Source organism: Mobula birostris, chromosome 10 (genome assembly GCF_030028105.1).
Source record: "Mobula birostris isolate sMobBir1 chromosome 10, sMobBir1.hap1, whole genome shotgun sequence".
Lineage (NCBI taxonomy): Eukaryota > Metazoa > Chordata > Chondrichthyes > Myliobatiformes > Myliobatidae > Mobula > Mobula birostris.
In genome coordinates this window covers 21,075,043-21,089,208 of record NC_092379.1, presented here as the reverse complement: position 1 = coordinate 21,089,208, position 14,166 = coordinate 21,075,043, and the positions used below count along the sequence as shown (strand labels likewise).

The 14,166-nt window shown below is 44.2% G+C and overlaps 1 protein-coding gene across 1 annotated transcript in view; it reads left to right on the top strand.

Annotated features, from left to right (window-relative positions):
- LOC140203544 (uncharacterized) overlaps positions 1 to 14,166 on the top strand; it is a 281,956-nt gene that overhangs the window by 134,605 nt on the left and 133,185 nt on the right. The window lies entirely within an intron of this gene.

Genomic DNA, 14,166 nt, shown 5'->3' with positions numbered 1-14,166 from the left:
CTGCTCCCCAACTTTTCCTTCGATACATTGACGACTACATTGGTGCTGCTTCCTGCACCCATGCTGAGCTCGTCAATTTCATCGACTTTACTTCAAACTTCAACCCAGACCTCAAATTCACTTAGTCTATCTCTGACACTTCTCTCCCCTTTCTCGGTGTCTCGGTCTCCATCTCTGGAGATAGACTGTCCACTGACATCTTCTACAAGCCCACTGACTCTCATAACTACCTTGACTAAACCTCTTCCCACCCCGCCACATGCAAAAATGCCATTCCCTATTCCCAGTTCCTCTGTCTCCGCCGCATCTGCTCCCCAGGTGAGGCTTTCCGTTCCAGGACATCTCAAATGTCCTCCTTCTTTAAGGATCGTGGTTTCCCTTCTACGGTGATCAATGATGCCCTCACCCGCATCTCCTCTATTTCCCGCACTTCGGCCCTCACCCCATCTTCCCGCCACCAGGGACAGGGACAGAGTTCCCCTTGTCCTCGCCTACCACCCCACCAGCCTCCGGATCCAGCACATTATCTTCCGCAAACTCTGCCACCTTCAACAGGACCCCACCACTAAGCACATCTTTCCCTCTCCGCTTTCCGCAGGGATCGATCCCTCCGCGACTCACTTATCTGCACGTCCATCCCACAGATCTCCCACCCAGCACTTATCCCTGTAAGTGTCAGTGCTACACCTGTCCCTACACCTCCTCTCTTGCCACCATTCAGGGCCCCAAACAGTCCTTCCAGGTGAGGCAACACTTCACTTGCGAATCTGTTGGGGTCATCTATTGCATCCGGTGCTCCCGATGTGGTCTCCTCTACATTGGTGGAACCCGATGCAGATTGGGGGACCGCTTCGTAGAGCACCTCCACTCCATCTGCCACAACAGACAGGATCTCCCGGTAGCCACCCACTTCAACTCTGCTTCCCATTCCCATTCAGATATGTCTATACATGGCTTCCTCTACTTCCTTGATGAGGCTAAACTCAGGTTGGAGGAGCAAAACCTCATATACTGTCTAGGTAGTCTCCAGCCCCTTGGTATGTACATAGAATTCTCCAACTTCCAGTAATTCCCTCCCCCTCCCTTCCTCTATCCCTATTTCACATCACCTTTCTCATAGTTCCACCTCCTTCAACTACTTTGCATTGTTCTCCTGCCAATCACCTCCCTGCTTCCCCTCCTGCACCCCTTTGTCTTTAAAATTACTCTCTTTTTCAACTACCAGCATTCTTCAAACCCTCCCCAAAGTTCTTCCTTCAGTCCTGACGAAGGGTTTCAGCCCGAAATGTCGACTAATCATTTCAACTGATGCTGACTGACCTGCTGAGATCCTCCAGTGCATTGTGATTGATGCTTCCCAGTAGACTGGCAGACAAGCGCAGCTGAACGGTCCGTATTGAAAGGAAACTGTCGTGGGGTGGGGGGGGGGAGTGTATCCAAGGTGTAGATCAGTAAGGTGGGTAATTTTGATTACCCATCTTGGTGATGGGACTATTGTGTGCCCCAAATCTTGCACTGATCAAATTACTGACCAAAACAGATCTCCCCGCTCTGACTTGATTTGTCATCACTCAGCAGCTTTCATGACTCCATGGCAAACCAGTGTGGTATCTGCAGACAATGAACTACCTTTTGAAGTGGAGTCTCTGTTGTCACGGAGGGAAGATGGGACCTAAATTACACAGAGCAACCTCTCTGAAACAAGCAATGATGTATAAAGAGAACTGACATTCTGTGATGCTAGTTGAGGGATCAATGTTGGGACAGATAGTGGAAAATTTTCCAAATCTTCTATGTCCACCTGACACAACAAGCCCACCATGTTACCAAACAAAATGGTGATTCGTTTCTTTTTCCTCCAAGAGGACAACAACCTTGCTGTAGGGTTTTGTGGCTTGAGTGCCTCAGTGGCCCAGAGATCTATGTTGGCTTGAGTCAGGGCCCTGTGCTTTAGCTCTAGGTAGGGTCACCCATGCCAAACAGGTCAAAGGGTAGAGGCCAGACAAAGAGTGGCCCACCGTTCTTCCAGGTTCAGAGTTTCAGGTCATGGTTAGTGAACCTGGCTCGTCAAATGAATAAAAATTGTAATTGTTATGAGACACTCCCAACCACACCAGCTTCCAGGAATTAGATTCTCTCAGTCTCTGGAGTACAAATAGCTGGTTGCAGCCCCTTTAAGGTTCAGGATAATCTCGCTTATTGACAATCATGTTTTGGGCACCAAGAATTGAGTATTTAAAGGCCACCTGAACTAATGTTTGATGCTCAGTCATAAACTCTACTAGTGATATTGTCTAGCGTTTGTTTTGTGCTCAGTTCTCGATCCAGTTTGATTCCATGTCTTGATCTTTGCTTCGGATACTCCAGCATTTGGGTCCAAACCATCCTCGTCAAAGTCTCTTCTCACAGTTATGGAAACAGCATTGAAGAATACTTCTAAATCTGAGTTGTTGTTCCCTAGTCACCACTCAGGACTTGCATGGCTAACAGTAATAAAAACTGAGAGGAAGCTACAGGCATGGTGAAGGAAGCCATGATCTTCGCCAAGGTCAAGACCAAAAATGTTTTTTTGGGAATGTACGAACCATGTACAACACTGGTGAGCTCACACAGATAAACACAGTAATGTGTAATTACAGCCAACATACACTGGTGTCTGTGAAAGCAGATAGACTGGGTCTGGCAGACTAAAGGCAGCAACCATTTTGAAGAAAGGCATTGAGAAGTGCCCACTGGAGTGAAAACCAATAAACAGTCGGCTGGTGAGAGTCAGACTGAGAGTGAAAGAAGTGAACATGACTGTGATCGAGTGCTATGCTCCAAATAACCATAGTGACATTGAAGAAAAAGACACCTTCTACAAACAGCAGAGGTAGAGTTAACACCACGCCGTGACATAATCATCATCATAGGAGATCTAAATGGCAAAGTGGAAAATACAACTCACACTTCACTCGGGTCATGGATACATAAGGATGTAGAACAATCAATAACAATGGTGAAAGTCTGGTGGAATTCTGTGCCATGAACAATCTGGTCACAGGAGGGACCCTCTTTCCACACCATGAAATCCACAAACTGACATGGTGCTCACCCAGTGGACGTGACAATATCCAGATTGACCATTTGATGATCACTGGTACATGGAGATAATCCTTGCAGGGTGTAAAGGTGAAGAGAGAAGCAGATACAGGAAGTAATCACACCACCTTGTTGTAACCGTGATAAAACTCAAGCTGAGAAGCACTGGGACCAGAGTACATGTTTCGATGTTGGGAAGCTCAACTTAACAAATTTCAGGCCTTGGGGAGGAAGTGTCAATGGACAAGATCAACACAATGTGGAAACAGATTGTGTCAGTATTCAAGGAGATCAGTGAGGCTTGTCTACATTACAGAGCTGGAAAGAAAAACAAAGAATGGATACAGCTGGAAACATGGATAGCCTTAGAAGAAAGATAGAAAATTAGGGAGAATGCGTTCAATGCAAGGTCAACACGAATTAAGATGAAACTTCAATTGGCATTCACTGAAGCTAGCAAGAAAGTGAAGAGCTTCTAAGAATGGATAAGAGATTTTACTTGGAAAATCTTGCAGTGGTGGTCACAGCAGCAGCCAGTTGGCTTGATCAGGAAAATATATACAAGATTTCAAAACTGGTATGTGGAAAGTTCCAAGCACAATGGACAGGATATTTCAGAGATTTACAGAATAGAAGCAGAGGACCTTGACATCAATGCAGATCCAGCCAAGCAAGAAGAGATTGTTCCTGTGATTAAATCATTAATAAACAGCAAAGCTCCAGAACATGACAATTTGAAAGCCGAACTGTTCAAACCTGTCCCAAAAATTGCAGCGGTCATCCTGCAACCACTGTTTACTATAATCTGGGAATGAGGACAAGTGCCCAGAGACTGGACAAAGGGAGCTAGGTTGCCCAAGAAAGGAGCACAAAGTGATTGCAACACTTGTGTAGCATCACACTTTTGTCTCCCCAAAGTCATTCAATGGATTACAGATGCTGTAGATGTTTTCTTAAAGAAGGAGCAAGTTGGCTTCAGGATGAATGGAGGCTGTGTCAACTAGATCTTCATGCTGCATAACATGATAGAGCAGTGCACAGAGTGGCAGAGACAACTATACATAAATTTCATGGAGTTTGAAAGGACTTTTGATAGCATCCACAGGGAGAGCCTCTGCCGAATTCTCAGATCATACGGGAGGGATCCCTTCCAAAATTGTCCAGCATATCTTGAGTTTGTATGCTAATTTCACATTTGGATCAGGTAAAGTTCTAGTCATTTCATTACAGGAATGATGTGGATGCTTTGGAAAGGGTGAAGAGTAGATTCAGTTGAGTGTTGTTGGGATTGGAGCATATCAGCTGTAAGGAGAGGTTAGATAAACATTGGACTGTTTTTGCTGGAGCATTAGAGACTGTGGGATGGACTGACAGAAGTACATAAATTTATGAGAAGCACAGACAATCACAGACTTTTTGTAGAGTAGAAACGTCAAAGGCCAGAGGGCAGAAGTTTCAGGTGAGAGGGAAAAGTATAAATGAGATTTATGAGGCAAAATTGTGGTTGGTATCTGGAATGTGTTTTCAGAGGAAATGAGAGTAGCAGATAAGACAACAAGATTGATCAATGGAGAACCAAGTGGTCCCAGCAAAACCTAAACTGGTCGCTGGTGATTAGGTTATTTGGTGAGTAAGTGCCACTTTCCAACACTGTCATCTACAGCTTTGGGCCATTTTTGTCTTATTCGATTTATACTATATTTTGAGAAGGGACATACTGGGCAATTTTTACCCATTCTTGTGCAGATGTCAGTGTTGTATCTGTACTGGAGCAGTTTAGTTGGAAACATCAGTATAATGGCATTGGGCCAGATCACAAATTTCCTGCTTGCAGTGTCAATAATCTGAGCCAATCTCTGTTATCTTTCCATAGAACCCAATAAGTATTTAAGTTTGCTTCAAGTCAGTTTTATATTGTTACTTCCCAGAGGACAGATGTCTCCATTCCTGCATGGACCCCTTCTCCCTTCAGACTTTCAGTCCCATTAATCAATCCTCTTTTCAGTAATACAAGAATTGTTTATTGGTACTGTATTGGTTCCTGAATCAGAAAAGTATTTCCATGCTTTTTTAGCAAGCCTATTTCCTCTGGAAAGCCCCTGTTCAGATTAAGTCAAGACACATCTCCGACAGGAAGCTGAGAAGGAAATATCCCCGATATCACTGCCCAGTTTCATCCACCTGTCAAGAATGAAAATATGAAATGTGTTTCTGGTAAACCAACAGCTGCACACAGATATTCTGTTCAAATTTATCCCGTGCACTGTGTCTGAAGGTGGGTGTTCAGTCCTCCTGTCTATTCCCTCTTAATCTGACCTGTGTCCCAGCTCCATTTACCCTCCTTGGCTCCACATATTTTAGTAATTGAACTCAAACAAAATTCTATTAATTTTGAAGTTTCAGCTGATACATCCCACTCCCACCACGCTGGTCCTGACTACTTCCCAGGGAGAATTCCAGATTTCCAGCGCCCTGTATATCCTGAAGCAACAGATTCTTTGTATTACTCTTCTGCACCATTCCTGAATACTTTTAAACCCCCCAATTACAATGGCCTTCAATTTTCCACACTTTAGGGAACAAGAAACCAGACCGAATACTCTAACCCAGTCCCGGTAGCACTTCACTGCCCCTGGCCCACCCACCCCCTCTCCAAGGAACACATATCCCTCCCGAGGGTGGATGGCAAGAATCACAGCCAGTGCCCCAGATGCTGTCTAATTAGCTCCCTACTCCATAGCAGTGTAATGTCCACCACTCTGTATCCTTGTTTTCCTCACTAACTGCAACACATTGAGATCTTTAGCTTAAATTCAACCTGACGATTAATTAGAACCCAAACCTGCCAGTGGTCTCTCACCCACAGTAAACCTTCCACATTCCCTCTCTGTCCGCTGGGATTGGTCATTCCCTTATGGAATCTGCGTCAGTCAGCCGACACAGCAGAAACAAGACCTCTCTTGAAACACGAGCTCACCAAACAACAACCTCTGTGACTGTGGGCAGTTTACCCCCTTATGTTTGTCACCGCACCTGAGTATTTTCATATGTACCTGCCTCTTCCAACCATTGGCTTGTATTTATTACAAGTTGTTTAAAACTTTCTGGGCTTATAGCGGAAGTTAAAAATCTTTGGCTATACCGTTCCAGCTCCCATTGCCTTTTTGTCCCATTCTGACTTGAGATATGGGACATACTCCACACCACACCCATGACTTTGTGGCTCGGCACAGCTCAAATGCCATCTACACTTTTGTCCGTTGTTGGCAGATTCTCAGATGGTGACGAGGAGGGTACAGAAGTGAGATCGATTGGCTGGTTGAGTGGTGAGACAATGACGACCTTCACTCAGTGTCAGTCAGAATAATGAACTGATTGTGGCCTTTGGGAAGGGAACGTGGGGGGACACACACCAGGTATCATTGAGGGATCAGCAGTGGAAAGGGTGAGCAGCTTCAGATCCCTGGCTGTCAACATCGCTAAAGATCTATCCTGGGTCCAACTTATTGATGAAATGACAAAGAAGGACCATTACAGGTTAAATTTCATTAGGAGTTTGAGATGATTTGGTGTTTCACCAAATATTCTCACAAATTTCTACAGATGTACTACGGAAAGCATTCGATGTGGTTACACAGAGAATGTGGCTGTACTAGTGTGCATGTGCCGGTCGTGCATGCAGCCTGGTACAGCCATTCCGATCTACTCTTAATTTCTTCTTCTTACTTTTTAATTTATGTTATTTTTTTGTATTTTTTTTTCTCACGGTAACACGTCGAAGCTGCACCCGCCCTAACATGCTGGTAGAGAGAGTTTCATTTGGGTTTTCTTTAGCGCTGGAAATCATTACATCCTGACACGCGGGATAGAAGCAAGGTCGCATTGTATATTCCACGGACCAGCAAATACCGGCCGGCTTAGCAAACAGTGCGGCGGACACCCCTGCTGAAATCCAGAGGAAAACACACAGAGGATGCAGAGGGGATTCAGAAAGCCGAAGAAAGAAGACCGGGTTGAGACAACAGAGACTTTTGGAGAAGAGGAGTTTGGTGGGTAATACCGTTCCGGCTGACTGGAAGTGCACTGAGAGTGGTAAGCGTAAAGGAGTTGGGTGCTTACTGATTTGGTTAACAACGGATGGTGTATTCCGGGGTATATTACGATCGAGGAACGTGTTTGCAGACTGGATATTGAACTTTTTACTGTTGGACTTCGGCCACATTCCACCGTGATACAACACTTGGCGGCACGGGAGGTCGTTCCTGCCTGTGGCCATCGAACGTGCAGCTCCTCCCGTGAAGGGTCAGGCACCCTGAGCCAATAGACTGGTCCTGGACTTATTTTCCATCTGGCATAGTTTGCATTTTGTTGTTTGATTGTTGGGGTCATTTGTATTGCTATATTTACGCTCTATTCTTGGTTGGTGGGGCTGTAACGAAACCAAATTTCCCTCGGGATTAATAAAGTATATCTATCTATCTATCTATCTATCACTGTCTGGTACAGACAGGCCACTGAACAGGATCAGAAAAAGCTGCAGAGAGTTGCAAACTCAGCCAGCTCCATCACAGGCACCATCTTCCCCAGCACTGAGGACATCTTCAAAAGGCAATGCCTCAAAAAGCCACATCCATCATTAAAGACCCACATCATACCGGACATGTTCTCCTCTTATTACTACCATCAGAGAGGAGGTACAGGAGCCTGGAGACACACACTCAACATTTCAGGAATAGCTTCTTCCCCTCCTCCACCAGATTTCCGAACAGGCAACGAACCAACTTACGAACACTACCTCCTATTTTTGCTCTTGATTTGCATGAGTTATATAAACATGTATCTTATTGTAATTCATGATTTTTATGTGTTGCACTGTAATGCTGCCACAACACAACAAATTTCATGACATATGTCAGTGATATTAAAGCTGCTTTTGATACTGATGAGAGTGAAGGCAGAAACTAGTTGAGTCTGGCGATCTGATATACCTGACTGTGGGTGACCGGTCTGGGCCCAACTGCTGCCACTGGGAAACAATAGTTCCTGAGAAAGCGTCTGGAATTGGGTGATGGACAGAAAAGTGAAGGGAAAATAAAGAGAGGACAACACACAGGGAGAGTGAAGGAGGAAGAGGATAAGAGACATGAAGCAGGAAAGAATGAAATGGGGAGGAAGTGATGAGAGGGTGACAGAAAGAGGAAGTGAGAGAGAAATGATGTGGATATGCAGTGAGTGTGGTGGGAACAGGAGAGTGAAAGTCCCAGGAAGAGATAAGGAGAGTGGGAGACGAACATGGTGAAGGAAAGGAAACTCAATAGATTTTGTTTCTCTCCCGTGACTCTGGTACTACACAGAGTTAAATGAAACGTACAGCACAGAAGCAGATTCAGACCAATTATTTTATGTCATTCCTCCAGTCACTCCATCTTTGGGCATCTGGGTTAACTTCCTCTTCTGTTCCCTTTCCCCACATTCACTTCTGTGGGAGAGATCCACTTTCTCCCCACACTCTGGATAAATAATCCAAACTGGATGATTGGTGATTATTTACAATAGTTTTAATCCCCCTAAAGACTGAACAACTTTTCTCCTCCACACTATCAAATATGCTTTACCCTTCAACTTTCTCATCACCCTCCTATCCAGGGTGTATTTCAGCATCTAAATCATTCATGTATTACTAAAGAGGTCAAAAATGTACCCCTGTTTTCACAGGAAAGAGCCCAAAAGTTGAATCCAGTACATTCCAGCATCAACGAGACAGTGTCGCCGCTGGCAGAATTTCATGAGACTGGGTAAGAGGAGAGTACAGATCACTTTTTGTCCAAGTTAAAGCATAGGTTTTCATGCCTGCATTAACCTGGGTGAAACTTCATGAACCCTCAGTTCTGGTTGCTCCATTGTAAGGATGTGGAGGTTTTGGAGAGGGTGTAAAAGACGTTCATGAGCATGTTGCCTGGATTGGAGAATATTAGCTGTAAGGAGAGGTTGAACAATCTTTGACTGTTTACTGTAGACCATAGTCTGAGAGGCAACCTGATAGAGGCTTATAAAAGTATGAGAGTTATCGATAGGGTTGACAGTCAGAGACTTTTTCCCAGGGTAAAATGTCATTTCCAAAAGGACAGAGATTTAAGGTGAGGGGTGTAACATTCAAAGGAGATTTGTGAGTTGTAATTTTTACACACAGAGTGATAGGTGCCTGGAATGCACTGGCAGGAGTGGTGGTGAATCAGCATGATAGGACAGTTGAGATACATTTGAAAAGGCACATGACCATTCAGGATATGGATTATGTGCAGATACTTCAGTTTAGATTAATTTGGTGTTGTGGTTGTCACAGTCATCATGGGCTGAAGGGCCTGTTCCCATGCTGTACTGTTCTGTGTTGTAGGTTTACTTGAAGCTCAGTAAATATTTGTTATTAATAGCTGATAGATGTCTGAAACCCTGTGATAACATTAACACTCAGTCCTTACACTTCCTCTCAGTTTTCACAGGCAGGTTTAATTTGAGCAGGGGGCCCTCCCAGTGGAGCTGTGTTACTAAAAAGAATAAACACACTGCTTTACATATGGAAATACAATTCTAATGTTGTGCTTTGCACCAACCAACAGTTTCATGTCTACCACACAGAATGAGACAAAATGAATGAAAATCACAGGGCAAAAGCTGCAAAGACAGCAAGACCCTCTGCTCATTCTAGAGCATTTGCCACGTGTCAGAAATAGGCTGCAATGGTGATTGACTGTTACTGATTGATTTATTGATTATGTAATGGGAATGAACAGTTCAAATGTATGTACACCTGCACTTTATGTTCTGAAGCAGTTGAGAGGCTCCCACCAGCAACTTAAAGTGTGTTTGCTCAATCTGAGCACAGAAATCCAACCTAACGACTCTCGTTCAGGCGATCAGATAATTGTGAATAGGCAGCAATAAAGTGGAAGATAAGGAGAGACTAAAAGATGCCACAGACTGCCTTGTCAACATTACATCGATGATCAGAATCCCTATGTGACATGCTGCAGTTGATGTTTGTTGATGAAAATAAAGGCTGCCCGGTGAATCAAGTTTAGACTGAAACAGCAACACAGACTGCAATCACTGTGGATCACTGTGGGAACTGGGGGTTATCACTGGCCGGGAAGCTCCCAGGCCCCGAAGATCAAAGATAACAAATTTGCGTATCCAGAGAGAATCAGTAATCTGTCATTAAATTGTGTCATTGAAAGGTTGTCAGCTGATGAGATCTGCAAGTATAGATATCTACTAAACCTTTCTTTCTTGCATCTGGACAGTAAAATGTGTGATTTTACTTTTGTAAGAGCCTTGGCCCAGTAGCTTGCTGTTTGAATTTTGCGCTCACCTTGAATAAAATATCATTACCTGAACTGGATTTGAGTCTCTTTAAATTCTGAATCAAATCTGGTAAGAACAGATTGATAGATGTCACAATACCAGCAAATAACTGTCCTGAGGAAGGTACTGGGATGGTACTACCATATTATTTTGGGAATTTTGCCCTTTCAGATGTTGGATTGGACTATATAATTGTTATTTTCATGTAGTTTAACTTTCTTATGTTTGTTTTTAAATAATTATCTATATACTAGTAATTGTTCAGTGGGTTGCAATGCCTGTGTATCTCCCGGAAACTCCTAGTTTCAGTGATGGGTATCAAATTGTTCAAATAGGGACTATCTTATTGGTTAATTTAAGCAATGGAATTTGAAAGGAATGTCTGCTACCAGTATTCAGCGGTCATAAGCAATGGATATTAATGCCCCTTCTTGACTTCTGTAGTACTTTGGGTTGCAAAAAGATAAGGGCCCAACACAAGTTGAAGTTTTGATCAAAGAATCCATCAGACAGGCTGGGGGACCCAGCATTTGGAGGGGCATGGTAGTGTAGTGGTTAGCAGAATGCTTTCCAGTGCAGGCGAGCTGCGGTTCAATTCCTGCCACTGCCTGTAAGCAGTTCGTAATTTAGAAACATACAAACATAGAAAACCTAAGCACAATACAGGCCTTTCAGCCCACAATGCTGTGCCAAACATGTATGTACTTTAGAAATTACCTAGGGTTACCCATAGCCCTCTATTCTTCTGCGCTCCATGTACCTATCCAGGAATCTCTTAAACGACTGCATCATATCCACCTCCACAACTATCACCGGCAGCCCATTCCACGCACTCACCACTCTCTGCATAAAAAAAACTTAAACCTGACGTCTCCTCTGTACCTGCTTCGAAGCACCTTAAAACTGTGCCTTCTAGTGTTAGCCATTTCAGCCCTGGGAAAAAAGCTTCTGACTATCCTCAAGATCAATGCCTCCCATTATTTTATGCACCTCCATCAGGTCATCTCTCATCCTCCTTTGCTCCAAGTAGGAAAGGCCGAGTTCATTCAACCTATTCTCATACGGCATACTCCTCAATCTAGGCAACATCCTTGTAAATCTCCTCTGCACCCTTTCAATAGTTTCCTTCTTATAGTGAGGTACCCAGAACTGAGCACGGTCTGACCAGGGTCCTATATACCTCTCGGCTCTTAAACTCAATCCTGTGGTTGATGAAGTCCAATGCACTGTATACCTTCTTAACCACAGAGTCAAGCTGCACTACTGCTTTGAGTGTCCTATGGATCAGATCCCTCTGATCCTCCACACTGCCAAGAGTCTTACCATTAATATTATATTCTGCCATCATTTGACCTACCAAAATGAACCACCTCACACTTATCTGGGTTGAACTGCATCTGCCTCTTCTCAGCCCAGTTTTGCTTCCTACCGATGTTTCGCTGTAACCTCTGACAGCCCTCCACACTATCCACAACATCCCCAACCTTTGTGTCATCAGCAAATTTACTCACCCATCCCTCCACTTCCTTATCCAGGTCATTTAAAAAAATCACAAAGAGAACGGTTCCAGAACAGATACCTGAGGCACACCACTGGTCACCGACCTTCATGCAGAATATGACCCGTCTACAACCACTCTTTGCCTTCTGTAGGCAAGCCAATTCTGAATCCAAAAAGCAATGTCTCCTTGGATTCCATGCCTCCTTACTTTCTCGATAAGTCTTGCATGGGGTATCTAATCAAATGCCTTGCTGAAATCCATATACTGTTGCAATGAGTGACTGAAGCGAACCCAAGTGCAGGACACAAGCACGGAGATTGAGTTAGGATTTTTACACGGACTTGAACGTTGAACAGCAAATAGGAGGGAACTTCGCACAGAGCCTCGACATGGAGCATCACAGGTAAACCTTGAAACTGGAGTAAAACTTAGAACAAATGATTCTAAGCGGCCCGGAAACATAGCTATCACACAGGAAAAAGACCAACGAACTGGCAACAAGTGGTTGTGATGCTGAGATTCTTATACTGCAGTTCTTGATGGAACCCAGGTGTGCCGTCATCAACGGGAGTTAATTTCCTGAGCTATCTCTACTCCCTTTCTTGAATAGGGGAACAACATCTGCAACACTCCAATCCTCCAGATCCTCTCCCATCCCCATTGATGATGCAAAAATCATCACCAGGAGCTCATCAATCTCCTCCTTTACCTCCCACAGTAGCCTGGGGTGCATCTCATCCAGTCCCGATGACTTATCCAACTTTATGCTTTCCAAAAGTCCCAGCATCTTCTCTTTCATCATATCTATATGCTCAAGCTTTTCAGACTGCTGTAAGTCATCCATACAATCTCCAAGAACCTTTTCCGTAGTGAATACTGAAGCAAAGTATTCATTAAGTACCTCTACTATTTCCTCTGGTTCCATACACTTTTCCACCGTCACACTTGATTGGTCCTATTCTGTCACATCTTATCCTCTTGCTCTTCACATACTTGTAGAAAGCCTTGGGATTTTCCTTAATCTTGTTGCCAAGGCCCTCTCATGGTCCCTTCTGGCTCTAATTTCATTCTTAAGCTCCTTCCTGCTAGCCTCATAACCTTCTAGATCTCCATCAATAGCTAGCTTTTTGAACCTTTTGTAAACTTTCCTTTTCTTCTTGACTAGATTTACAACAGCCTTTTGAACACCACGGCTCCAGTACCTTACCATCCTTTCCATCTCATTGTAATGTACCAATGCAGAACATCACACAAATATTCCCTGAACATTTGCCACATTTCTGCCGTACATTTCCCTGAAAACATCTGTTCCCAATTTATGCTTCCAAGTACCTGCCTGATAGCCTCATATTTCCCCTTAATCCAAATAAACGCTTTCCTAACTTGACTGTTCCTATCCCTCTCCAATGCAATGGTAAAGGAGATAGAATTGTGATTACTGTCAAACTCAGCAGAAGAAAGCAGCAATTGGATTTGGATTAAAAGGAAAGACAACAACTGGGCTGCAAGATGAAGACAGGAGGGTATGGAACTGAGGGGGGTGTAACTCGGATGCCAGGTAGCACCGTTGAGCCCTCTAGAGACATCGTGGGCTTATCAACGAAACGTCAAAGCAGGAGGGTGCCCACCTGATGACCCTGATGATGTACCTACCCTCCCTCCTTGTCACCACTCCAAGCCCACTGCCAACATCGAGAGTGCCGACTTACCATAGGGATTGAAACATCAAATCCTAGTAGCTCTACTGATCTTCTGGAAGAAAACCAGTGACTATCACTCAGCCCTATCACTCTGGTTCCCATAAACCCCTGCCAAAATAGTTTTAATCCTCGCAAATAGCTCTAGCAAACCTGCCAGTAAGAATATTGGTCCCCCTTGGGTTCAGGTGTAACCTGTCCTTTTTGTATAGGTCATACATTCCCCAGAAGAGATCACAATGTTCCAGAAATCTGAGAACCTGCCCCTTGCACGGATTCTTCAGCCACACAATCAACTGCCAAGTCATCTTATTCTTAACCTCACTGGTGCATGGCAGAAGCAGCAATTTAATGATTACTACACTGGAGGTCCGGTTCTTCAGCTATCCATCTTACTCCTGATATTCTCTCTTCAGGACCTCCTCCCTTTTTCTACCTCTTGCAGCTGTTCACCTTCCCCCTTTAGAATGCTGTCAACCTGATCCGAGACATCCCTGACCCTGGAACCTGTGAAGCAACCCACCA